The 24,962-nt window shown below is 37.0% G+C and overlaps 1 long non-coding RNA gene across 1 annotated transcript; it reads right to left on the reverse strand.

Annotated features, from left to right (window-relative positions):
• Positions 1–24,073: 24,073 nt before the first annotated feature.
• On the reverse strand, positions 24,074–24,514 carry LOC145059292 (uncharacterized). The gene is made up of 3 exons (XR_013686726.1): positions 24,390–24,514; positions 24,241–24,301; positions 24,074–24,142 (listed from the first exon to the last, which is right to left on the reverse strand). It is a non-coding gene; the product is annotated as an uncharacterized LOC145059292 (long non-coding RNA).
• Between the last annotated feature and the right edge of the window lie 448 nt (positions 24,515–24,962).

A 24,962-nucleotide genomic window follows, 5' to 3' on the forward strand; every position in this document is an offset into this window, starting at 1 on the left:
AATCCTGGCAAAGCACATTGGATTGCGGTGAAAAACATCCTTAAGTACCTTCGAAGGACAAAGGAATGGTTCTTAGTCCTCGGAGGGAGTGATGACTTGAAGGTGCGAGGGTATAGTGACGCCAGTTTTCAGACCGATAGGGACAACTACCATTCGCAGTCGGGCTGGGTCTTTACCCTAAATGGAGGAGCAGTGACATGAAAGAGTTCCAAGCAGGAAACCGTAGCTGATTCAACGTGCGAATCAGAGTACATTGCAACGAGCGAAGCGTCGAAGGAGGCAATATGGCTAAGGAACTTCATCGGTGATCTTGGAGTCATACCTGCCATAAAGGAGCCCATGGAGATTTTATGTGATAACGAAGGAGCGGTTGCCTTGACCAAGGAACCGAGGGATCATGGTAGATCAAGACATATCGACAAAAAATATCACTTCATCAAACATCGTGTAGAAGAAGGACAACTCGTAGTAAAGAGGATATCATCATAAGATAACCCAGCAGATCCGCTTACGAAGGGACTGAGTAGGGTTAAGCACTTGCAGCATGCTAGAAGTATTGGGCTAAAGGATGATATTAGCATAGATTAGATAGTATTAGAAACGTGTAATAGATAAATGTAATTGACATTTTTTGATTAAATAAAGGAGTTTTATTTATGAGTAATGTTACTATCTTATGTTAATTGTTTAGCTATTGTTTCACTTTGCATGTTTTGACTTCCAGAATAATTGAGGTTATTAGGAATAATCGAATTGTTCAAATGGTCCACAATCGTTCATATGTTGGGAGTAGATATGAATGAATATTGTCATGAATTGGTGTGTAGAATGTCTAAATGGTGTTAGACATAGCAAGGGATTGCTGCAACATTCATGAGTGCTTATGAACTAGTTTTGAGCATTGGAATAAACCCGCACTTGCTGGAATCACCTTATGGAATACGATATAAAAGGTGATCACAAGATGATAATATCATATAGTCTTAAAACCTAGATATATGGTTTATTATTTGTTAATTGATTGTACATTGATAATACGAAAACGCATCAGTAACTTGATGTTATAAAACGTATTGTTGTGTATAGTTGGTAAATGGATAAGTAAATGCATATAAGTCGAAGTTTATCTGTAACTTTTATCTAAGAAGGTAAAAGCGATATCTCGGCCGCTCGATGATTTGATTTGACTTATGTGCCGGGCCCGGTCAGAATTGAATTGATGTGTTCGATTAAGTTCTATGTCAAATAAATCAGAGATCGAGAAACCTAAATGCTTGACTAACCATTCCATAGGATTGTCAGCATGATATCTAACAGAGGACTATACGTTCCCTTATCTAAAGGACAAGATTGATTAGATCAGAGTTGACAGCGTCTTTGAGAGCTATGATTGCAAACCGAATTGTACTTATGAATATAGTTACTAGACTTATCCAAGTGGGAGACTGTTGGAATAGTGTCTAAGGCTGCAACTATATTAGGCAAGTATTTGATCCGGTTGTGCATGGTCCTTTTGGGTTGCCTTCACCATAGCAACTTGATAGGATGATTTATTAAGAGAGAGTAAATATTATTAATATATTATGTGAATAATATAATGAATAATATATTTGTTATTTGATTAATATAAGTCATAGAATTAATTAGAATTAATTTGGTGACTTAAAGAGATTAATTAAATAAAGGGGTATAAACTGTCAATTGTTTGATAATTAAGCTTTAGACTGTAAATCCATTAGGATATGCCTTGGACGAATTCTAAGAGCTTTTGGATAGCTAAAATCGTCCATATGCTTATCTATGGAATGGATTTGGATAGCCTTAAGAGAAGATTATCCAATTAGGGTTTAGGTTGTAACCCTTAAGGAGTCTACAAGTATAAATAGACCCCATGGCATAGGGAATTCGACACCTCTGATTAAGTAAGAGAACCCTGGTCGAAATTCCTCCCTCTCCTCTCTCCTAAATCATTCTTCTTGCTATTGGTGTTTGTAAGCCATTAGAGGAGTGACATTTGTGACTCTAGAAGCTCCAAGACCTCAAGATCAACAAGAAACTCAAAGGTATGATTCTAGATCTGTTTCAATGTTGTTATTTAACCTAATTAGTAATTAGAAGTCTTGGATTCAAAGCATGTTTATTAGAAAGCCTAGATCCAAGCATTAGGGTTTTGCATGCGCACATAGGAAAGTTCTTATGGCTAAAACCCATCACATTAAATTTCTAAATATAGGATTGGCCGTATCCTAGTATAAGTGATAAATTAGTTGTTGAACTGTGTTAGAGAGGAGAATTTGATCATAATATTTGCTTGATTACTAGACTTTACTAAAGAATAATATTACGTAGATTCTATCATTCACATTCCAAATTACCTTTAAAATCAATTCAGTGTCCTTAACTTGCATGATCATTGGGTTTAAAGTTGTTAAATTGACGTATGCTAGTTAGTCTGACCATGATGACTAGTAACTTTTATTTTGTAACTAACGGAATTAATCCATTGTCTTGAAATCAACCATAGGAAAAATGAGGGATTCGAAGCTAAATGAGAGTATATTTTATTCTTGGTTTTAAATCGTCTGTTTAGTCAGTAATTAGGTATTTTAGTTTAAGTTTTTCTGAAGTTGTAAAATCAGATAAAACCCTAAATTTTAGTTGTTTTTCTTATTTTAGGTTTTAATAGTCATTTTATTAATTAAATATTGTTCCCTATGATCGATACCCGACTTACTCAAGCTATTCTATAATCTGACTAGGTATACTGCCTATAAGTGCATAATTTAGCTAAGTAGTTAGGTTTATAAATTTAAATCTAGATAAGTATATAAAGTGCACATGATCATCTTAGTAATTGTGGAATTATATCACAATTAATCCTCCAAGAATATCTTAGTGCAATTTTATGACTAAGAAAATGAATCAAGCATTAGTAGAAATGGTTCGACCATAAGATGACACTTTGTTCCAAATCAAGTTTTAGAGACATGCTCTAGTAACCATGAATCATATATTGAAACTCATTTAAAAACTAATAAGTATAACAAGACCTCATAATATGTGGAGTAATAATGTTTTCTTACTCTAGCACATTTAGAATTAGAGTTGTGATGTTTTCATTAATCGAGAAACAAAAGATAAATTGAGACCTATTCTATGAAGCGTTTTCTTGTGGGAAATATGCACGAACTTTTGAATATTTGTTTTAGCTCATCAATGAATGTTCCTAGAGAGAAAACACATATGTCAAGAAGTCAGTGGGAGTTATGTTGGTCTTGAATTTCAAGGGTCAACTGGAAATGATCCTTTTAGTTATCACTAGGACGCGACCTGAGGTTGATAACTTGTGTTTATTGACACATTCTGATTTCTATGCACTTCCATTTGATTTGGAAACGCATGTGAATTCTATGTTCTTCATTTAACTCTAAAAGGCTAATCACATTGGTCAGTGAAATTACACTGATCAATATGAGTGAGCAGTTAACAACATGGAAGTATTAGTGAGCATTTTGAGCTGCCATAAGGCAGGAAATTTAAATTAAGTGATGTTCAATCCATGAAGGAGAAATAATATGAATTTGGTTTTTCCTAAACCTTGTCTTATGACTATAGGTTGAAAATGAGAATTCTACATGGATGGTAATGTATACACCTTCGAATCTAGGTAACAAAAAAGTTTCGCTCTAATTCATGAAAATGGTTATGAGGAAATACTTTCACTAGTAGATTTTAAGGATCTAATAAAGATCAGTATGAATATTGGTGGTAACAGCATTCTCAAATTCACCATATGATTACGACGTCCCTCTTCATATTTAGGATTGTAAGGAGTGGCAAGGACTTGTTTAAACTTTCAGGAGATATGTTTATCACGTATTGAAAGATTTTGAACATATAGACTACCTAGATAAAGTGTATAAGCTTAATAAGCCTAATTAGGGCATCTCCAACCCACCCCCAAACTCCATTTCTTCCCCCATTCTTCTCCAACCCTACCCTATTATGACCTCCATTTTTGGAGATATGAATAGTATTCCCCCATATATGGGGGAATGCTATTCATATCTCCAAAAATGGAGGTGAAGTTTGGTTGCCAATTTTAGTCCCTCTCATTTTTATTTTATACATTTCTAGTTTATTTTATCTACCAATTATAATTTAAATACAATATTTAATATTTATAATATCATGTTATATACTAATTTATATTAATTAATCATAAATATAGAGTTTAATTAGTAGAGGGGTGTATTTGACAATATATATAAGTTATAACAATGGAATATTCTAGGAATATACTTTTTGGGGTAAAAAATGGAGTAGGGTTGGAGATGAAACACTATTTACTCCATTTTTTACTCCAATTATGGGGAAAAAATAGAGATGGGTTGGAGATGATCTTAGAGGGTTGATGAAGCATCGTGAAATAGGAATCTACACTTCCATGAGAAAGTCAAAAGGTATTGGTTTCTAGAAGTCCAGTTGATTTCTATGTACTTGTCAAAGTTAGTGGGAGCATAATTGTTATGCTGGTATTACATGTTGACAATTTATTCATAGGGAACAATGTCTCAAGTTTACAAGTTGAAAAGGTTGATGATTGTATTGCTATAGTGGACTTAAGGGAAAGGCACTCATACTTCATTATGAGTCTAAAGTTTTAGATTGTATAGTTAATAGAACTTGGTCAATGGCATATATAAATAGCATGTTGAAATGTTTCAACATTGGATATTCTATATGTGGAAATATTATAGCTAGGAATTGAACAGATATTGGACCCTTGTAATAAAGAGTCAAGTCACATATGATTCAGATACAGGATCGACTACATATGTTATAATATTCGATTATTCTATTTTTCAAATGCATTTAGCATTGTTTGAAAAGGATTAGAATTTCATGTGACTAGAGCTATTAAACAAATTGTCAAGAACATTCTGAGGTTTTACCAAAGATTGGTTGCTTGAGGATAGTTAGAAGTAAGACATTATTTGGAAGGACCATAGTGACACATTTTGCATTGAGATGATTCTTGGTACGAATTGATGGTCATATGGAAATATGGAAAAGTTTCCATAACGGGAGATGTTTGCAAAATCTACATGTGAGTTGGAAACTTTAATGCAAAAAAGTGTTCAAAGAGTGTACCTTAAATTTGAGACTTCATAACCATGGAATTTTTTCTGAGTGACAAGTTCCAATGGAACATCCTGTAATATGGAAGACTTGGTCTCTGTAACTTTAGAACCTTGACATCACAGAAAGATAGTGCATGTAAAGATGAAATTCCACTACATCTTGAACAAGGACAAGAATTTGCAATTGTAAAATGAGCATCATTGGATTAATGACCATTCGATCTGTTCACAAAAGAAGGACCATCAAGAGGCATAGTATGCATGTTCATAACATGGCATGACTGATGTTATATAATTCAAGTGATCAATTAAGTTACTATTGTGTTTCACTTTGCATGTTTTACATCCCTGAGTAATTTTAATATTATTCAAAATTCCACAATCATTCACACTTTTAGAAGTAAGTTGTAAGTTAAGACACTCAATAATTGATTGTAGATTGTAGCACCCAAATAACAGGTAATTTCCATTTTTGACCCAATGTGTAATATTGTTGCAATTTTGGTCCTTACGCCATGCATACTTCGGGTGTACGCATGTTGTAGCTCGTTTAAAAGGAATAGTGTGTCCATGTGCGTATGTTGGGTGTACTCATGCGTACGTTAGGCGTACGTGGCAACTGAGAAAACCCTAATTTTTAGGGTTTGAGCACTATTTAAGCATTCTTATCTCCTCAAAACCCTTTCCTTCAGCAGCTTTCATCTCTCAAATCGTCCCTTGAAAAGCTTAATCCTTTGTTTGCTCCTTTTTTAGCTTGAAAGTGTGTTTTTGTGCTCCTGAAGGAAGAAGAAGAAGGGAGTGGAATCGTCTTGGAAGTTGCAACCAAGTATAGATCTAGAATTTTTACCTTGCAAGCAACCTCCAGAAGGTATAAAGCTCTGGACTTGATGCATGTTTCTTTAGATATTGTTATTTAGTAAAGTTTGTTCATTTTTCCCCTAATGTGGAGTGTTTCTCTTAATTTTAAAGCCTTGTGATTCATAAAAATAGGATCTTGGTCTTTACCATCCATGCATTCTGAATCTACTGAAATTTGGGTCATAATAAGACTTAGGGTTGGGTTTTAGACCCCTTATAGCCATGCAAAGGCATGAAGGTTGCATCTTTATGATTTTAGACATTCATTTCGGTTAGATCTGAAGCTTGTACATTGATTCTTTAAGAATTAAGACCTTTAGTTAAGATTTTGGACTTCAGGTGGTTACGATGTGCGTAACCCCTAAGTACGCTATGCGTAGTAGGCAGCTACCCTGTAACCCTTCCAAGATCAAGCAATATGCTAGGCTTAATGGGGAGTACGCATGGAGTACTACCAAAATACTCATTTGGGCCATTTTTGGGCATAGGGTCTTTAGGGTTTTGGGCATTGTAAAGTTGGGTCATGTATAGGAAGGGAAGAATGGTCTTTTTCCCTTGATAAGATAATAGATGATTTGGGCCATTGATTTTGGGTTAAAACCCCGATTATTAATTAGGTTGACCTTGGGTTATGATCAGTGTGAGGATCTGTGATAGCAGCAGCTCGAGTGTGTCCAAAAAAAATTCAGAATATGGTGCTTATGGGAGGTTTAACAAAACATCTACCAATTACTAAAAATTCTTTTTTATTAGGTACACTTTCTCTTTGCGGTATTCCACCCCTTGCTTGTTTTTGGTCCAAAGATGAAATTCTTAATGATAGTTGGTTGTATTCACCTATTTTTGGAATAATAGCTTGATCTACGGTGGGATTAACCGCATTTTATATGTGTCGGATCTATTTACTTACTTTTGAAGGACATTTAAACGTTCATTTTCAAAATTATAGTGGAAAAAGGAATACCCCCTTCTATTCAATATCTCTATGGGGTAAAGAAGGTTCGAAAATAAGTAGATTCGGTTATCTTTATTTTGGGGTGAGTCTTATCATTGTGCTTTTTGATCGAAGGCACCAATGTCAGCCCACTAATTTGTGTATGTAGGATGCTATCTGTTTGTGGTTACTCTTGCATATTTGTATGATTGGGCTGAAATAAACCCTAGGGTTGGGCCCTATGGTTGGGTACATTATTATGTGATTGGGTTGAAATAAACCTTAAGTATGGGACCATGAGTATGTGATGGGTTGAAAGAAACATCGTGGATGTGCCCCAGGTCTAGGCCCATAAGTGTACATTGGGTTGGAATATACCCAAGGGCTAGGACCAGTATACTTTGGGTATGTGGTAATTTAGGAAACTCACTAAGCTTTGTGCTTAAATTTTATGTTTATGGTTTCAGGTACTTCTAGTACGAAATGGAAGAGCCTGACATGATGGCACGGCATCCCCCTCATGACTCTGCACTTTTTGCTATTTGTACTCTGATGTTTTAACATTGTTAATTATGATTGAATTTGAGACCTTTATTTATTGGAACTTATGGTTTTTAAACAAAAAAAAATCATCACTGTTTTTAGGTTCTTACAAACTGGTATCAGAGCTTTGGTTTGAGGGATTCAGGAACACTTTCATGTGTATTAGAACCCAAACTTGGGAATTAATAATCTTTTCAAAAAGAAATACGGTTTTTAAATATTTTTGTCAATTAGAAAGGGCTATGATGCATGTAATCAAACGAGCTCAAGTAACTGGTTCCCAAAATATCTATACCCATATGTTATGATTATTATATCATATATGTGAATTGCATGCTAGAGTAGAGCTAAAGATACCTTCAAGAATCATTTGATAGAATTGATTGATTTGTGTGATGCCTTATAGCCTAGGAGGATTGGATGTTATGTGTTACATGGAATTGATATCGACTGAGTTATTTTCTAAGTATATGCTTTAAACATTGTATACGATTAGGTTCATATAGCCTGTTGGGTCAAACTTATGGTTATACTTTACTTTTCTAGGAAAATGTATTTTTCAGTGTTTACGGTTTCGTTTACGGTCAGGTGGGTGTTTATGGTCGTAAACCCATTTACGGCCCATGTTCCCCATATTCATATAAATAGATGTTAGGTGGGTGATGTAACACCCATAAAATTCAAGCCAAATTTAAACTTTTGAATACATTTTAAAGCCGTTAAGTTATTACAGTTTATTTTCAAAATGGTTCAGATATCAGAGTATCCCCAGAATCAATCATGAAAATATAAGGAGGTGCACGATCACGCCTTCGCCTTCCTGCAATCATCAGAAGTGCCTAAAACAAATTAACAACTATAAGCCCGAAGCTTAGTGAGTTTCCCCAAAATACCAACGTCATACAAACATAACCATATCATATAACCAGTACAGAACTGCATGCATCATGAGCCTTCAACATGATTGGACCGCCTCGCAGGGCCTACATTCTATCTGGACCGCTTTCGAACCTTCGGCATGACTGGACCGCCTCACAAGGCCTACATTCTATCCGGATTGATCGTCGTGTATGTTGGCCTACAACACAAAGCAGGACCGCCTCAACCCAACCCCCAATCAAACAAACATGTGAACATAAATATCATACACTAGCATACATATATAACAATCAAACTGATCTAATAGATCATATAGCACATCCACATCCTATAACCAGGACACCAACCTAACCAGGTAACTAAGCATAAACATAACCTCATCCTAACTACCAGGATGCATATCTAACAGATCAACAAGCATAGTGAGGATAACTCACCTGGCACTGCTGAAGTCCCGCGGAAGAAATTCCAACTGCTGGTTGACAGATTCCCAAACTGCTAACATCAAACAACACCCACCTAATAATTGGGTTCCAAGCACAAAGTCCAACTCACACTACAAAACCCAATAGTCAAGTATTGCGCCAAAGCACAACATATGGCCTAATTTTCCAAATTGGGCCCAGACCTCAACATGGTCTTTCTTTAATGCCCGTCCCATTATTCCAATCCAATTCCCATGATCCAATATCACATAATCATGAAGGCCCGATTATGGCCCAACTTTCCAAGTTGGGCCCAAATCCTCACATGGACCTTACCCTAAAGCCCATCTAATTACTTTGGTCCATTAACTTGCTCTTGGATGGCCCACCAATAGTCCAATCGCAAAAGCCCAACAAGAAGGCCCAATTCAAAGCCTGAGTGAGATTAGGGCTTTCACATGAAATGATAATTAGGGTTAAGTATTTCTTACTTAACCCATTAAGGACTTAATTTACTAAGGACTTAATCCATTAAGTCCAATATAGCTTTTAGGTTAATTTTGTTAATGATTATTATTTAATATTTCAAGTTATTAAATAATCTCGTGTGTGTCCCGATAAATTCTCAAAATTAGGGTCTTATGCCATTAGGGTTTTCCAAACCCTAATTAAGGTTTTCCAACCCATACTAGCCCATTAGTCCATTGGTTGGGCTTTTAGGTCACATTGGCCCTCATTGGGCCCATTAGGGTTCCATTGGGCCACTAGGGTTTTTTTGGGCCCATTAGGGTTTCATTGGTCACACATTGTCCAAACATCCCCCAAACGGGGTCCAAACGCAATGAAAGCACACCGCCACCCGACACGGCGGCCGGTGGCGACAGCCACCACCTCACGGTGGTGGTTTGAGTTTTCTTTTCATTATTCTTGTCTCTAATTACATGTTACAATGCTTTAATCTAGATAACAACACACACACTAATTGATAAACACACACACAACCGTCCTTGTGGTGGCCGGTGGTGGTATATGGTGGCAGCCACCACCTCACGATGGTGGTGGTGACATTTTCGGCAAAACAGCACCCAAAGATTACATTAAACTGAAATACATACACTTAAACCCCATTTCACATACACACAGCCACCACACATGGTGGCTAGTGGCGGCAGAAAGCGCAACACATGCAGCAACCACCATGGTCGGCCGCCATGTTGGCTCTTCACGAGGCTTCTCTGGCCAAGCGAGTCTTCACAGCCGAACAACAATCACAACCCACTCACATGCTTGCGTCACACGGGCTGAAGCACACACAAAAGCGAATAGCAGCAGAACACCTCACGACTTGTCTGGACACGGTGACGACATCAACAGCGATAGCGGTAACCGCGGCGGTTAACGGTGAGAAGAGAAGAAAAAAGGTGGCAGTGATACAGCCACGACGTCGGTTTTCAGATTCCAGCATAGATGGCGGTGCTCAACGAACGGTAGCAGCTACACCCACGTTGTGTGGTTGTCGTCAGCAATGGAACAGTGGAACGAGATGTGCTTGCCAGCAGCAAGGTCCGCCGGCGGCCTTTGGTTGATCGGAACAGGAAAGAGTCGAAGGGAGATGCGACTGGACGAGGGAGAAGAAGATGGCGACTGGATGTGTGTTGCTAGGTTTAGGGTTAGGACGAGGAGGTGACAGGTTATATGTCCCGCTCCCACTCAAACAGTGGCCCATATTGACAATTTCAGTCCCTCCTCCATTATTCTTCTCAAATTAAGTCTTTAATTTACAATCTAAACCCTCCCTTCTGAAAATCATTACATATCAAATCTGAATACTTACCATATGGGCCCTCCATGACTAATTATTTTCAACTTAGGCATATAATTTACCCTTTTAACCCCAGCCATCCAAGATCCTTTCAAATTAAGTCTAATATTTATTCTTTAACCCCCGAAACTAACATTCTGATAATTATTATTTGATCTTGAACTATAATAACATATAAAAATAATAAAAACTGTTTCTCGGGGTTCCGGGTTTATTACTCAATTATTATATTTTAAATGGGATGTTACAGGTGAGGAGTGCATTAGAAAAGGAGGAGCTTAAGTGTGTGTATTCTAAGGTGTGAGAGAAAGAAGAGAGAAGAGCTAGTGTGTGAACTATGTGTATGGAGCATCATTCTATTCACTGAATACATCATAGATTCAAGTTATTATTCTTCTTCTTCTCTGCTATTTTGATCTGGCATCATCCAATTGATTGGGATTCCACACCATCAATTGGATCTGACTGATACACAAGCAGATTTAGGGACTTACAATTGGTATCAGAGCTTGGTTATATCAATCAATTTTGTTAGATCTGGAGCTTATTTGATCTTATTTTTGAAGGAATTTTGCGTTATTGGATAGACCTCTGAAAATTAGGGGGGGGGGGGGGGGTTTGTTCTTCGTGTTTTTTATAAAAACGAGTTTTGGATCGAGTTTTGTCATTTTTCTTCGCATCTGAAGTAGGGTTTACGATCAGGCATCGCACGTGTAGGGTCGACGTTTGTGATCCTGGCCTCGGATTCGTGGTCAGCCTCGCATAGTGTCCGAAGTTCGCACCTCGTCCTCACTTCGCTTCGCTTCATTCTCGTCCTCGCACGTTCAGCAGTCTCGTTCAGCAAGCTTCGCAGCAGTCGTCCTCGCAAGAGCGTTCATATAAAAATGAAACTGGATTTTTGGAGTTGCTGGGGATCGAACCCAGGTCTCAAGCCTCAGCATCATACGCGTCTTACCAATTGCTCTACGTTGTCTCTTGTTGTTTCCCTTCCCCATTTAATTCATAAGGCATCTTAATTTCGACCCTACTTTCGCATTTTTTACATTTTTAACCCAAAAATCAATTTCCTTATTTTCAAAATCCCTTTTTAACCAAAAAAATTTAGTTTTTAATTTTTGACTTTTATTTTTAGCTTTTGACTTTAAAATTTGTCTTTGACCTTCAAGTTTGACCTTTTACTTTAAGTTTTGACTTTTTCGTTTAACTTTTAAATTTTCAAATTTAGCTTTTCGGTTTGACTTTTAAGTTTGAATTTTCAAGTTTGACTTTTAAGCTTAACTTTTTTAAGTTGATTTTTAAGGTTGACTTTCTCAGTTTTTAAGTCAAAAGGCAATTCAAACAAAATATATAAAAATAAATAAAAAAGAAATATAAAATTTAATAAAAAATATAGAAAATGAGTTCCTCAAACATCCCGGTCAATGAAGTTTCATGTACTCCATCTTGTGAAACTACAATTAAATTTCTTCGTGAACAAATTGATTTGCTAAAAAGAGAAAATGAGGACCTTAAATATGAAGGATATCAACTTAAGAAAGGTCAGAAACCATTAAAAGCACAATTAGAAGCCAAAATCAAGGATTTCTGAAAGCTTCAAGAAGATTACAGCAACAAGTGTGAAAATTACGATCACATTAAAAGCAAATTTGCTGTTGTAACTGAAGAACTTGACACTTTGAAAATTAAGTGTGGAAAAACAAATGTTAGTTTCAAAAATTATACCGTATCAAGTAAGACAGTCGAGTCCTTAGTTGAAAAACAATTGAGTTTTAAAGATAATCAAACCAAGGGTTTAGGGTATCACAGTGTCCACCTCCTTTTAATCACAACTATAACCCACCCCTTGAGACCAATGAGGAAGAAATTCATGCTCAGTATAGCCAAACCACTGCTCTAGCTTCAATTAAGAATGAACTATCAGGGCCAACTGAGGGTGTTGAGGTGAAGAATACTGATACATCTACTTCCTATGCAGGTAAAGTAGCGGAAGATGAGAACAAGGAGAACACTATTGAACAATCCAATGACTCCTTAAACTCTGAATCTGTTACTTCTGATCAACCTGTTGTTGAGAAGTACATGCCACCAAATCAAGTGAAGCAGCCAACTTGCTGCAAGTGTGCTTGTGGGAACAATCAGAAACGAGGCAAGGACACGCCACCAAGGGCAGGAAGAAACAACTTCCCAGTGAAGAAAAAGACTTACTTTCACTGTGGAACACCTGGACACATTGCCCGAAACTGTCCAAATCGCGCATACGTTCCCTACTATGCACAAGGGTAGCAGAACGCGCCAAGAGGGAGATTTGCCAAAAGAAACCCCTCAAGGTCATGTTCAGACAATGGCGACTGGAATGCCACGAAGAGCAAGAGTTTAACTCCCAAGGACAAGAAATCAAATCCCAAGGTCAAAAAGGGAATGTTGGCCAAGAAGCCAAATCCAAGAGATGCTCCCGTGAAGCCAAAATCAAAGTCATCTCCACAGCCAGCTTCAAATTCAAAATCAAGTGCCGAAGCACCCATCCGCTCGAAAAAGAAATGGGTTAAACCCAACTACAGATGGGTATCAAAGATTCAATCTCCCGAATCTTCTAATGATTCTAATATTTCTACATCTTCTGTTTGTGATAAGCAGGATATGTCATGGGAGAGGGTACCTTGCAAAGATGACAAAGGTCGACCCAGTTTCAAAATGGAATGGGTTCCAAAGACCAACTGACTCCGCTCTGTTTCGAAGCAGCTATTGAGGCATATCATCAGACTTCAGTTTGTTGGTAGTGGTTGTTCCATGAACATGATAGGGGGCATCTCTCAACTATACAACATTCAGACCTTTTTTGAGGGTATGTGTCCTTTTGCGGGAAAGGAGGAAAGGAAGAGATCACAAACGGGGTTTGTGCTTAACGATGTGAAGAATTTTCGGATCTGTTCTGAGATTATGTGTGCTGTTCTCAGACCTTTTGGATGCAAATTCAATCGGTGACTTACGGTTTGAGTTTTCTTCTCTATACTCCTGAATTTATCTTAAACTGATTCTTTTCAAAGAAAATTTTTTATTTTCTTATAGTTTTTCGTTAGTAGGCATTATTTGGGAAGTGATATCAAGAAAGTGGTAACGGGCAGTCTAAAACCAGTGTAATGGATTGAATCTGAATTGTCTAGACTCTATGTTTAATGTGCTGGTAGGCACGAAGGATTTGACATTGTGGATTTGGATAGGATTGTTTGGACTGACCATACAACGCTTAGGTAGATTAAGCAGTGAGATAAACACGGGAACCTACAGGATACATTAAATTAATACGCATCTAGAACCGTGGCTTAACTTTTCCTTGATGTTTGGACTTATGTCCTTAATTCTGGTTCTGATAGGGCGACTGGGGGGTTCTGATAAAGTAGGTATGTATAAATTATTTTCTTGCTTTCTATCTGTCAGTCATATGTTGCTTCCTCTGCGTGATTGGAAGAGATCCGACCTGGAATGCAACATATGCAACTCTATTTCTACACAACTTCTTATCTATGAAATTCTTTCTATCTGTTAATCATATGTTGTCTCCTCTGCGTGATTGAAATGACCCGATCTGGAACACAACATATGCAATATTCTACCTTTCAATCCCTCTATCCTAGTTAGCCATATGTTTTCCCCTCTGCATGATTGAAAGAGACCCGACCTGGGACACAACATATGCATCTATCTCTAAATCTAACTTCCTCCTTAATAATTGTTTACTCACCTAAAGTAAGGAGTCCTTAGGAAGTTCTTGATAACCAGGGTATATCGGGAAGTGGGGAACACGTTTTAGTGCAACTAAAATTGAACCATTTAGAGGTTGTCTGTAAATCTCGCTGCTTAATTTAAGTGGACAACAATATCCGTGGTCGTCGTCAGCTAAATGGTTTATTTAGAAAAGTTTGTCGATATTCTTCGTGTTTAAGTGGACCACAATACTGGCAATTGACCAGATTTATTCATGAAGGTGAACATATTGATAAACAACGTTAAGACTGTCTCACAACTATGATCCTAAATATTTTTCTTTTTGTTAAATTTGTTCATAGTTTTCCTCTATGCACAAATTTAGGGGGATAATTAAAATTTTCAAAAATTAAACAAAAATTTTAAAAAAAAATCAAAAATCAAACAAAATTCGGAAAATTCAAAAACCAAACAAAAAATGAGAAAATTAAAATTCCAAAATAGTATTCTATTTTATTTCTTGTTCAGAAAAATATAAAAAAATCAAAAATATTGTGTACTAACTTTGTTTTCAGTTTTGTTTTTATTTTTTAGTTTTGTTTTGTCTTGAAAAGTGAATTCAGATTTAGATGAGACTTGTGGAGACTATATTGAGATTTCCTGAGCCAAGGCTTCATCCATGATCATCGAAGAATTCTCACTCGAAGGAACAAGAAATGAAGATTATTCTTTCAACATTCAATTTTTCAACCCCAGAAGCAAGGTGAAGCTGACTTGAAGATTATGTGACAGATTGCATTGAAGCCTCCTCAATCAATTTGTTGCTATTCTTGTACCTGCTGAAGTGATCCAGAAGATTTGATCTCTCTGTTATTCTCTCTGAAGATTCTCAAGCTGAAAGCACTAATTTTCATGAAGCCTCCTCACCCAACATGCGTTAAATGTCAAATTTTGAAGAAAATGCCAACTGCTCAAGATGAAGTCATTTGTTGAAGATTCATCAAGTTCATCTTAAAGTTGTGAAGAATTTGAAGATTAATGCTGAAGCCAAGCTCTTGATGAAGATTAACAAGAAAAGTCAGCTACTTTTTAGGGGGGGCTTATTGAGTCAATTAGAAAAGAAAGCTATAAACCAAGGGGGGATTGTTGGGTCAAAATTATGGTTTATACTTTACTTTTTATAGGAAAATGTATTTTTCAGTGTTTACAGTTTCGTTTACGGTCAGGTGGGTGTTTACGGCCATAATCAGGTTTACGGTCGTAAACCCATTTACGGCCCATGTTCCCCATATTCATATAAATAGATGTTAGGTGGGTGAGGAGGGCATTAGAAAAGGAGGAGCTTGAGTGTGTGTATTCTAAGGTGTGAGAGAAAGAAGAAAGAAGAGCTAGTGTGTGAACTATGTGTATGGAGCATCATTCTATTTATTGAATACATCATAGATTCAAGTTATTCTTCTTCTTCTTCTCTTCTATTTTGATATGGCATCATCCAATTAATTGGGATTCCGCACCATCAATTGGATCTGATTGATACACAAGCAAATTTGGGGACTTACATAGCCCTAGAATGATTTGTTAAGCCTTATTTCCTGTTCCTTTTCTAGTTGTGGATATAGGGTAGAATCATTATTCAGTAGTCTGTGTGATCCCATTTTGTGTACAACTTGCATGCATAAGGCAACCAGCGGTGTTGGTTGAGGTTCTCGATATAGCATGGGAGGTTGCATTGAGAATTCCATAGTAGGGTTTGTATATTTTTTTTAGCATAGGGATGGTGTGTATAGATCTAGTGTGGTGACTTAAGGGATTTGGGACAATTCTTGAGGAAAATGCAGATATGTGTGGAAGGTAATATTGGGCCCGTACTAGTGAAAGTACATTATCTATACTCGAGTGAAGAACGATCTTGGAACTTCTGAGGGGCTTGTAGAAAGGATGTCTTATTGACATTTTGTTTATAATTTGTATGTTTGCATTTCAGTTGAGTATGGTGTCCACTTGAGGAGAAGCTTTGGGATCTAGTTCTGGCGCTGGTACCAAACCAATTGATGAGCGGTTCCACAAGTTTATCACTTCATAGATCACTTGCAGTATCCTAGACGCCACTTCTGTGATTTTCGGTACCATCAAGGAGGTGATTTTGGAGCTTCTAGACGAGTGACTCAAGGCCCTTCGGGTGGAGATTGCTTCGGGATAGTTAGGAACGTGGACTCCCTTGTTTAGGGAGTTCAAGGCTTGTGAAGCTCTCAAGTTCTTTAGGACTAAGGACCTCATTTCCTTCCACTGAATGATCGCTAACATGGAGAATGCTCAGCAAATGAGCTTCTGCCCTGAGGGGGGAATGTGGGATTTGCCTCCTGCCTTCTAAGGGACTGACCAGTGACTGGTGGGAGGAGGTTGGACGTGCTGTGGGGAATGAGGTAGTAGCGGCCATGTATTTGGGGGGTGTTATGATATTTCATGAGGATTTTGCACCAGCAATTGAGGTTCAGTAGTTGGTGAGGGAGTTTCAAGACCTTCATCAAACTACGGAGATTGTAGCGGAGATCACCACCAAGTTCTATGAGAGAGCCCTATGGGTTCTGCAATATGTTATGAATAAGAAAGATGAAGAAGATGAGATATCATGACATGCTGAATGATGAGATCGGAGAGTTTGTGAGCTATTCGGGGTGCAAGACCATAAATGATATGATTACGAGGGTCCGACAACAAAAAACTGAGTTAGAGATTTGGACGAAGCGCAAGACGGAGCAGATGCAAATAGAAATGGGTTAGGCTAAGAAGGCCAAGACTTCTGATTCGCAAACAGAGGCTACCAGGGCCAGAGCCGTTGCGGCAAGTGCAACAAGTTGCATGGTGGAGTATGTTCAGCAGTGGGTTCAGATTGTTTCAAATGTGGTCAGGCCAGTCATATGGGTAAGGACTGCCCCCGGGGTGCACTCATTTGCTTTCATTGCAATCAGACCAATCATAAATAGGCCAATTGTCCAAGATTGTCAGTAGGGGCAGTGGCGGCGCCTGCACCAGCCACCTTGAGGATTACTGATAGCCGCCAAGGCAAGGCGTAGAATCCTGTGGTAAACAACAGGGAAATTTAGTTGGCAACCGATGAGGCTCGAGTGGAACCGGATGTGGTTACGAGTATGTGCTTTCAAAATATCTTTTATTTCTTTCTTTATTTATGCTTATGTTATATTTGATTTTTATAGGGAATTTCTTAGTCAAGGGTATGATTGTTCATGTTCTGTTTGATTTGGGTGCTAGCCTATCCTTTGTATCTCTTGCGCTGAGCAAGAAGTCTAGTGATGCTCCATGGATTTTGGATTATCCGTTGGAGGTTGACATTATTGATTACCATTATGTGAGTGCTTCGAGGGTTCATCGTGGGTGTTTCCTAAATCTGTTCAACAAGAGATATTTTATTGACTTGGTACCAATTCCTCGACGAGGGTCAAAGGTTATTATAGGGATGGATTGGTTGGTTCCCAATGGGGTCATGATTGACTGAGAGCACCAGCTAGTGTGTAACATTCATTGTATAGGTAAATTTACATTTTTGACCCCCCTCCCCCCAAGTGTAAATTTCTTGAAAATTGTTCCCATCGCTCCCTTATATAGGATGCGTGTTTTTACGCGTTCGTTGGGCGTACTGATGCATACGCCGGGTATACATGACTGATGTCCAAACATTATTTTTTAGGGTTTGATCCAAATTTAAACATCATTATCTCTTCAAGACCTCTTCCCTCATCAGCCTCCATCTCCCAAATCGTCCCTTGCAAACCTTAATCCTTTATGTGAGCCTTTTTGAGCTTGAGGTGCATTGTTGGTGTTCTTGAAGGAAGTAGAATCATCTTGGAAGCTCAACGAAACCTAGATCGAGGAATATCTCACCCTCAAGCATCATTTGAAGGTATAAAGCTTGGAACTTGATGAGTTATTTTCTTAGATCATGTTATTCTAGAATTTTTCTACATTTTTGGTCCCATACTTTTGATCTAATGGAGTACGAGCTACTACAGGTCCTTGAAATGAAGTTTTTTGTAGTTTTGAGCTCATGGATTCATAGAAATGAGAGCTTGGACACTCTCATTAAGCCATGCAACAGGTTTGGAGCTTTGGATGACTTGTGGACCAAGGGTTTGATTTTATACCCTCTTGTATGCATGTAAATAGATAAAGTCGGAGAGTTTATCCATTAGGACGCCCCTTTTTACCTGGATCTAAATTTTCGTGTTTTGGCTTTATGAAATAAGGACTTAATGTTGAGTTTTGGATTCAGCGATAGTACGTTGGGCTAACCTGGAGGTACGCTGCACGAACTAGGTTTGGAGCACATAACGTGAAAGGCATCCTCTACGCTGCATAGAGGGGAGTACGCAGGGCGTACTCAACCTAAGTGGGATTTTTGAATTTTTAACCCTAACTTTGACCAGGATTTTGACTAAGTTTGACTTAGGGGGGGTTTTAGGTATTTTTAGTAGTAGTTTGAGATTAGGTCACTGTTTGTTGGATAGGTGACCTGTAGAGTTAGTAGTTGGGTCTATGATTTTTTTTCAGCTACATTTCAGACTGTGAGGTGGGATTCCTCACTGTATTTATGAGTCGAAGGCACCAATGTCAGTTGTCACACCCCAAAACCGGAACGGTAGAAACGTTTGGGGTGGAGGACGTCATGTCAAGTATCACGAGATATGTATATGGTAAGAAAGTAATGAACAACCATTTCATTTAGAAAGAAAGTGTTTACAATGTGTGTGTTCACAAAACATAGAAGTCATAAACAAATAACAAAACAAGACTTGAAGCTGAATGCTCCATCTTCTAAATTCCCAGCATGAGCACCTGTCTAATAGTCTCCTGAGAATACAAGTTATTTGAAAGAGTTGATCAGCAATTAAGCCGGTGAGTTCATAAGATTTTAGTGATGTGAGTAAGCTATAAAGTGTTGTTGAAAATGTATATGTAAAAGTGATGTAAGCTGTAAAATGTTGTTGAAAATGTATATGTAAAAGTGATGTAAGCTATAAAATGTGGTTGAAAATGTATATGTAAAAGTGATGTAAGCTGTAAGTTCTGTTTTGAAAAGTTTGCCTGTTCCTCTAGAAAACCCTATATTTCCTACTTTAATGGAAGTTAAGTAAAATGACACTACAAGCCTTTCTATGCGTACTAAGTAGGTACAAGTTATATATACTTGGAGTAAATAAACAATCGATTGTGCGCATCTGCCCTCAACTCACAACCCAACGGGATACAGTAAAATAAGGCGGATATCACACATTCCATTGGTTGTTAGATCGTTGTCATATATAACCTTGGTGTATTCACTTGTTACTCATGGAGTTATTTGTAATGGTTCCTTTATATCTAATGGAGAGTTCTTTTAAGAAAACCTATATTTCTTATAGTAAAATATTGACCATGGTGATTACTTTTATAATAGCTTTGTTTATGCTGCTATATATAATATAATATCGGGTAGATAGTTAATTGGGGGAATCTGCTCTAAGCCCACATCCAACGGGAACAGGACATCGGGGGAAAACACACATTTAGCTATCTGTCGAATATTAGTCTTGTATATAAACATGGTGTATAAACTAAGGTGTTATAGAGTTAACTCACTTAAAGTCTTTTAAAAACTGTACTGGCTTAATAAAATGGATTAAGCCCTTAACTGAGAAATCGCTAGTTTTGTATACCAAAAGTACTGACTTTGAAAAGTAAGTTTTGTACTAGAATAATTGTTCGTTGACTCTGTGTCCTATGACTTGATCCATGGTCCTAACTTTTAAAGGTAGCCTTCTACTAAGACTCGACTATTTTGAAAGTAGTCTTCTACCAAGACTCGGCTGTTTTGAAAGTAGGCTTCTACCAAGACTCGGCTGTTTTGAAAGTAGTCTTTTACCAAGACTCGACTGTAAGACTATTATTAATTAAATCTAATCTACCTTATCGGATATGTGAATAATACACATGGTAAAGGTATTAATAATATTGTAACTGGAATTTTATATCCTTCTGTAATTGACGTGATGATAGTGTAAGTACTGTAGTATTTGTAATAAGTAACTACTTTAAGTACTATTGTGCCTTAATTGAGGGTTAAGGCATAATGTGATGGCTAGATCCTATGCTAGACGCTCCCTTATCAAGAGATTCTAGGAACTTTACGCGACACATGCATGAGTGCACGCCGCGAACATCCACATTACTATGATCATGTATACCCAATATAACTATCACTAATACGGAAGTGATTCATTGGTATAGTTAGATCCTAAACTCATTCCATGCTATAGCACCTTATTATGTTCTGTTATGTTATCGTGTATTGTTATTGTACTTAGGTAAATGTATTCCATGTAAGCGTATCTATGTAAACGTATTTATGTAAACGTATACCATTAGTATAGACTCGTGAACTGAACTGACCCTTTGTGTGCTTCATTGTACTAGAAGTAATGAATAGCATTCTCCTAAACTATACCTATAATAGTTTATTAATGTTCTAACTGTACTGTTACTGAAAAGACTCATTTATCTACCAAGTTGTGCTTATACTTTAAAAACGGAGTTTTGTATAACTATAAAGTAACATAGCCTTTTAAAAGAGTTTTGGAATGTATTGACAACTTATAAATAACATAAGTAACATTTTGAAAGATGTTTAAAACATACATTTACACAATTAACATTGTGTTCAACTTGTATTCCTCCTTTAAAACAGTTAAAATAGATAAAAGATTCATTACGGGGTATGAACTCACCTGATGTGGGGGATTCAAACGGGTATGCGCGTACGGATGAGAAGTTCCGCGAATGAAGTCCCGAGACACAATAAGTCCTAAATGATATATAAGGACACATATTGACATGAATATAGTGTTTATAAACAACTATATGAAAGATAACACCTTCCGGGACTTGGAAACACCTTGGCTAGGTGTTGGAATCACATGTGATTCGACAAAGGGAAGTGAAATGGCACTAATTGGTGTTTACGGTTTTGGAACCAACTCCTCTTGAGTTTACGGCGGTAAACCCATGAGTTTACGGTGGTAAACTCATGGTACTTTGACCATTTTGGGTTTTGAAGTCCTAGAAGTCCTTTTGAAGCATCCTAACTTCAAGTCTTAGCCTTAGGAAGTGATTAGGGCAACAAATCACCCCTTTATAGGGTTTATGGTTTTTGGACCATATGTCCTTGGGTTTACGGTATTAAACCCATATGTTTTATGGTCAAATGAAGTTTTCAAGTCCTAAACACTTCTAGGTAAAGGTCTAGACTAGATTCTTGGCTTAAGGAAGAAATATGGGGCATTAAAACCCTCATTGGGGTGTTTACGGTTTTGGGAGCTCCCTAAACCGTAAACACCTAATCATGGGACATTTTTGTGGTTTTCTTGTGCTAAACACAACAAAGGAAGGCTCCGTGTTTGCTTCTAAGGTTTGGCAAGAGTTTAAGGGCACATTGGCACACTTTTAGCACCCTTTTTAGGGTTTATGGTCCAAGGAGATTCTTGGACCGTAAACATCTTATCCTTGTGATATTTGGGTGTTTTCTTGACGCTCTTAAGGTCTAAACATGTTAAGGGTTGCTTCTATGCTTGTTTTAAAGTTCTAGAGGGGCATTGGGCTCATTTAAGCCACACTTTTAGTGTTCACGGTCCAAGAAGATCTTGGGCCGTGAACACCTTGTTTTTGGGGGATTTTGATGATTTCTTGATGTTTAACACTTGATCTAATCATAAAAGGGCTAGAAACACTTACTAGTTGAAGATCTTGAAGAAAAACAGGTTGATACTTGAGAGAGAAATGGCCCTAGTCTTTGGAATTGTGAAAAAGTGATTAAAACTTCTAAGTCTCACTTATATAGTCTTTTGGGTTTACGGTCCCAATACCATTTTGGACCGTAAACTCCAAACTCTTGAAGTTTTGGGCACTTATTGCTACATAGCAAACCCTAGGGTATCCACTCTCCTGATATCTTCTGAAGCACTAACTTTAAAACACTCAAACTTAATCCAAAAAGTTTGAAAGTTAGCAGAAATAGTTTTGAACCATATTGAAGTGGATGGTTGAACGGAATGGAAAGTTTTGGGTTGTCACATCAGTCCAGTAGATTGTGTATCCTAGTTCAGGATGTTCCTATACTATAGTGATCTGTTAAGATCTGCATGATTATCTATTTATTGTTATATGGTTTATCTGTTGCATATGGTAACATAGTGCGGTTAAATGGCTAGATTGATTTGATAGACTAATGGGTGGGTGGGTGAACAGGGAGGACTAACAAGATTAATGGATGGATTGATGTAATAAGTTGATGGAATGGTATATCCTTCAATTGATTAGATACATCAGAACGATGGATCGATTATATGGATTAGATAGATTTATTAAGAGAATGGATTACATATGTACATCAATAGATCAGCCAGATAAATCAGTTGGATTATATATATATATATATATATATATATATATATATATATATACTATTGGTTTGACTAGAACCTTCATTTCCTAACGGTTTAACTAGAAACTTTGATGTTTTGCCTTTTGTTTTAATGAGCAACCCTTATATGTAAGTCACCCATAATGTAAGAAAACAAGAGATTTTTGTGAGTGTATCTTAAATGCATATTGTTTATCTAAACTCATGTCAAACTTCTCTCTTTAGCTTAATGAATCGTTACTTCTCAAATAATTGGAGAAATGCTCTATAGATGAAGCATAATTTTAGAAAGTAGTAGGCTCTTACTTTTTCCACAAGTGTCTAGAGTCGATATCATCTACTATAATAAATGAAATTTTTTTGTCACATCTCACTCTCATTCAATTTGTCAAATGTCATTTTGTGGTTATTTTGAATTAATTTATTTTGCACATGTTATTTTATGAGTTTTTTTATTTTAATAAATTTCATATAATATTTTAATGTAATAATTACAATAAATATAGAAATAAATGAATATCAATTCAATTAATGGACTTACATTTTTATTTCAAAATTCTCAAATTAAAGCATGTTAGTTTATTTTGTTTATTTATTTAAATTTAAAAGATTAAAAAATCAATTTTAATAATTCATTATTTTTCTTATTTTGTTATAAATTCAAAGTTCTTAAATATTTAGACTTTTATATTTTTTTTAATTAACCCACATAGTCTTACACCTAGTATAATTATGAGAAAATGATACAAATGCCCTACGAACTTTCTAGGGTTTATCTTTTTAGTCCCTAAACAATTTTTGTGGCCTTATGAGAGAACAAAGTTGTGTTTGTCGGGTCGATTACATCTTTTTGGCCAAAGTGAAGAGGTCACCCGGTTACTTCTTTGACACATTGACATTTGATGACCAATTTTCTTATATTGACTTTGAATTTTCCCTACTCTCTCTCTCTCACTCCCTCTCTCTCTCTCTCTCTTGGACTTTTTGAAAGTCAACTTTTCCCTCCCTCCCACTAAATTATTGCCAAGGAACGAAGGGGGAACAAGAGTGGTCAAGGATTGTCACCCTCGACCACCCACTACCACCGGGAACCACCAAGAGTCGCTGCCAGCACCCACCATCGTGTTCTCTTGGGCTACCAACGCAACCCACACCCACCCATTACCACTGTTGTGGCCGGAAACATCTTTCCCGATCTCCCTCTCATCTCCAACTAATCACTCCGTCGAGCAGAAGCCAAAACGAATCAGTAAGAGTCCGCCGGAGCAAAACTTCAAAGGAGTTATATCAAAATATCTTTCTAAGTCTTCCCAAACCAGGACTCATTTTCGCAAGGCAAGATGGAGACAAAACTTTAGCAGATCCCTAAACAAACAAATCAAATTCAATAATCAAAAATTTTGATGCCATTTTTGAACCTGAAATTGAGGGTGGAAAAAAGGGGATTTCAATTTTGAACGTACATGTATTCTAACGACGTCAGCGTAGAAGCCTTCGATGTGACTTTGCCCTATAATCGTCTTCCTGTTCATGAATCAAAAACGTGAAATCACTACATCAAAAACGAAGGGGAAACGTGAAGTAAACATTGGAAATGGAAGCGGAATCTTACGCATTGATGAAAAATCCGGCATCGGAAAGGCATTTCACTTTAGTCGTCGCCGGTAATTGTGATCGGAAATTATCGCGTTGCAATATCGAAGTCAATCCACCAGCTGAACACCCCGCTAGAATGGCCTACAACATGGTTTATTTTTTTGTTAATCTAACTCTAATAAAAGAGTAGTCTTTTTGCCACGTGGCGTTTTCTTAGACCCTCTTCCAAATGTTTTCCCGCCAATATCCTCTTTTTGATAATTATGGATAGATTTTTTTTATAAATTGAAATATATAAGAAAAATATGGTAAATCCCGTTAAATAAGGACATAATACACACAATTGTTAAGCAATTTATTTGTTTCCTGCTCAAGATTTTAGTCTTCATTCGTTTTCCTGATTTTACTCTTCATTCAGTTTCTTTTTTCTTTATTAATAAAAATCCCATACAATGACGCATTAAATTATCATCAAGATATGTTAATAATTTGAATCTAAAAAAATCAGAAACCTATTTCAGAATTGAGCGGTCATGACTTTTAGATTATGATTGATACTCCTTTATTACCATGCTTTTCGTTTTGAGTT

Source organism: Lactuca serriola, chromosome 6 (genome assembly GCF_051521515.1).
Source record: "Lactuca serriola cultivar US96UC23 chromosome 6, Lser_US96UC23_V15, whole genome shotgun sequence".
NCBI lineage: Eukaryota > Viridiplantae > Streptophyta > Magnoliopsida > Asterales > Asteraceae > Lactuca > Lactuca serriola.